The 3853-nt window shown below is 48.3% G+C and overlaps 1 long non-coding RNA gene across 2 annotated transcripts in view; it reads right to left on the reverse strand.

Moving 5' to 3' along the window:
- Window positions 1-704: 704 nt before the first annotated feature.
- The window catches only part of LOC102030281, a 4986-nt gene continuing 1837 nt past the window's right edge, over window positions 705-3853 (reverse strand). Inside the window, exons 2-3 of one of the 2 annotated variants that reach the window (XR_001236479.1) lie at window positions 2709-2792; window positions 705-996 (exon numbers count right to left, since the gene is read on the reverse strand). This is a non-coding gene — a long non-coding RNA (uncharacterized LOC102030281). The remainder of the gene's footprint in view (window positions 997-2708; window positions 2793-3853) is intronic. The other variant, XR_001236478.1, reaches the window with a different exon arrangement.

Below are 3853 nucleotides of genomic sequence, written 5' to 3' on the forward strand. Positions count from 1 at the left end.
CAAGCCCTCTTGGAGGAGACAGATTCTTCTGACCAGAGTTGGTTATTTTCGTATGTCCTCGTTTGTTGATGTGGTGGGAAAAGAACTTGTCTTCGGTTCAGAAAACTTATCAGAACAGCTAAGTGTGTGACCTTAACCAAGTCACATCCCCTCTCTGGACCTCAACTGTCAAAGAAAGAAAAAAACCAAAACAGATTGCCTTTATCACGATTTTTCACACTGGTTTTAGCTGCAAAGGCCTTTCTATAAATAAAACTTTATGTAGTGACCCAACACATACAATGGCAGCCTGCCCACCTTCACAAGGGTGGGAATGGGAGATGCCCGGGATTCTGTGGTAACTGTCACGAGCATGATCTCCAAAGTCCCCTCTGGCTGTGTCCCTGGGAGCAGATCTGGCTCTTGGCGATGAGTATAACCCCGCTCTCCCATCGTGAGTCCACTGGCACCTTACTTAGCTGCTTGAGGCCTCAGTTCCCTCATTTGTAAATTGGAATAATAGTAACATATCTTAGAGGACTGTCATGAGAGGCTATTACACAGTGCACTTAGAGACCTAGCATAGTATCTAGCTCAGTAAATTTTATTAGTATAGTTATTTCCTGGAATCCTCTTGGTGATTGTGAATGGACTGCTTTGGTATGAGCTGTATTAGCAAAGGTAATAGCAACAATGTGATCACAGAAAGGCCCCCAAACACACTAGCATATAGAAAATAGTTTATTTCTCACAGAACATTCTGGAAGGAAGCAATCTTGGGTAGAGTCAACTCTGCTCCACATGGTCAACTACGGACATAGGTTCCTTTCATGTTGTTGCTTTGCTCTTCCTAGAGATTTCTCCTCAAGTGCCTTGGTCAAACTCGGCCTCAGGCTCATCTGGCCAGCACATGAAAAGGAGAATACAGTGTCCTGGGGCTCTTCTTCCCTGCTGGCCTCAGCTGGTAACAAGGGGTCACTGGGAAACGGATGTCCAGCTGGGTTGCTCTCTGCCTTCCTACAACAAAGAGAGGAGGGAGTTGAGTGGACCGCCGGCCATGTTCATCGAGGGCTCAATCTCACACCTGAGCCATCTTCTTTCCAAGGAAAGAGAACAAAAGGCCATGGCCTAATTGGACCCCAGTCTGGTCTCTGCCATTCATCCCAAGATCAGCAGTCCCAAGAAAATGACTGGGAAGCCTCCTTCCAGAAAGCATTTCCTCCTATCCTCCTTCCTCACACGGCTGTGAGGAACGCCTCCGTCCTCACTCCCTCTCGGTCTCACTCCACTTCCTACCCTTTTCCCACCACTGGTATGACTACAAACATGATGGAAGTACAGGGATGACCTGAACCAGAAACGGAAGGGGACACCAAGGAAGGGAGGCCATGCTCAGCCAGCAGCCCAGGCACGGGACCTGGTGCCTGGAAACCCAGCCACTAACTATGTGACCATGGATGGTGGCACACACCTGTAATGCCAGCACTTGGGAGGCTGAGGCAGGAGGATTACCATGAGTTCAAGGCCAGCCTGGGCTACACAGCAAGACCTTATCTCACAAAAAGCAAAAAACAGAACAACTTACATGGGCATTAAACACTCTGAACTTCACCTGGCATGGTGGCACACACTTGTAATCCCAGCACTTGGGAGGCTGAGGCAGGGGGATTATTGTGAGTTTGAGACCAGCCTGGGCTTCAAAGTGAGCTCAAGGCCAGCCTGAACTGCATAGTGAGACCCTGTCTTAAAAAGACAAAAAACAAAACAAAACAAAAACATTCTGAACTTCAACTGAAGTGGGCATTAAAGATTTCTAACTTCAACTGAGTCTTTGGAAATAGGGTTGAGATACCTACTTGTCAGAGTGAGGATTAAATGAGATTATATATATACACACATATATCTGGCACATAGTATGTCCTCAGGAAATGCTAACAGATTTTACTTGGTGCCAGCCAGGCCAACCTTATTCATACTCTCTGCTCTCACCCAGCCTTTGTGTGGGTCCTTTCTTACTCCCCTTCCTTGCCAATGCATGACTCTCTCCCATTCCAATTATTACTATTACTATATTATTATTATTATTATTATTATTAATTATTTTACCATACCAAGGACTGAACCCAGAGCCTGTGCACACTAGGCAAGTGGAGTGCTCTACTACTAGCTACATATTCAGACTTTTATGCTTTTGCTTTTGAAATAAGCTCTCACTGAGTTGCCCAGGCTGGCCTTGAACATGTAATCTGCCTGCCTCGGCCTCCTGAGTAGCTGGGATGATAGCTGTACGCTCCCTCTCAATTCTTTATTTTCGATCTTCATGCCCAGTCTGAACCTGGCTCATAATCTCTTCCTCCAGGAAGTCTTCCCTGACTGAAAAATTTCCACCTTCTCTTCCTCCTCCCCAGCTTGCACCTCCCCTTGATCCTGGCCTGGTCCTTGCCCCAAGTTTACATGTGTCCTGCCCACTCTCCCTTCAGAAAGTCCCAACTCCTACTTTAAAAAGTATGCACCATGGAAAAGATGAACATTTGTTATCACGCATCAAATAGTCCTATGCCTTAAAAAAAAATTGTGTGCTCTATTTTCCTGTTTAATTTTTTAAAAAAAAGATCAGAGCTTGGGGGCCAGGGATATAGCTCAGCAGCACAAGCTCTTGCCTGGCAAGCGCAAGGTTCTGAGTTCGATTCCTGGTGTCAATAATAAAAAAAAAAGATCAGAGCTGTTACTCCAGTGTTGTTATCTCGCAGCTTCATGGCATGGTCAGGTCGCTCCTCTGTGGCTCTGGTCCTCCACCCTCTGGTGGGGTAGGGCTGGAACACAGAGAATGTTTAGTACACATTGCCTTCCCCAGCCCACACTCTGCCCCACAGGGAGATATTAGACCAAGAAAGTCAGTCCCCGGCCGGGGATATAGCTCAGTGGCACAGGCGCCTGCCTGGCACGTGCAAGGTCCTGAGTTCGATTCCCGGTACCAAAAAAAAAAAGTCAGTCCCTTATCACCACCACCTCCCACCCGAGCCACGGGAAGGAGAAGGAACTTCTCCCTGGAAGTCTATGGCCACTCAGAGGGCACCACCAACGAAGAAAGAGCCAGAACAGAGGCTAGGGGCAAACTGGAGCACCCTAGGGTTACAGGTCCCAAACACAGCCCTAGTGCAGGACTAGACCCAGGGCAGGGCGACAGAGGGGAGCAGATCACAGTCACAGAACCCAAGTGAATGAATTCACATTTACTAGCAATGTCCATGTACCAAGCACTTCATCCAACCCCACAGGAGCCCCTGAGAGAGAACGTGTTTTTTGCTATCCTTGTTTTACAGGCCAAGAAACTAAGGCAGATAGAAAAGTCGGGCAGCTTGTTTAACGTCACAGGCTACACAGTTTCAGAAGCCCTCGCTCGTCGCCCCACCCGCCTCCTTGTCCAGGTGTGCCTCTCTTCACAAACCTGTTTCACACCGGGGCCCACAATGCTTGTCCCTTTCCCACACTGCCCAAACTTGCCTGTCCCTCTTGCTCAGCTCTCATCCACCCTCTTCCACAGCTCCTGAAATTCGGGTGAATTTCACCAGGCTAAGACCCTCGGGCTTTTCCCAAGCAGGACCCCACTGCGCTTGATGGCGGCTCGCCCCCAGGGTGAGGAGAAGCCCCTTGGTGGCCAAGCTGCGAACCCACAGTTATAACCCTCCCCCGCCTCTTCCCATCACTCATCTGGGAATCCAGGGCGAAGAAGGGAGCTCAAGTGCAGAGTGTTCATTTAATATTAACAAATTGAAATGAATTCTTCTAATGCCAATTAACTTGGAGCGGCCCCTTATTAATAGTAATTTAGATTCATACTTGGGAGAAGCAGGGACGAGGGCTGGGCCAAGTG

This window comes from Chinchilla lanigera, unplaced genomic scaffold (genome assembly GCF_000276665.1).
Source record: "Chinchilla lanigera isolate Chin_1 unplaced genomic scaffold, ChiLan1.0 scaffold00057, whole genome shotgun sequence".
Classification (NCBI taxonomy): domain Eukaryota; kingdom Metazoa; phylum Chordata; class Mammalia; order Rodentia; family Chinchillidae; genus Chinchilla; species Chinchilla lanigera.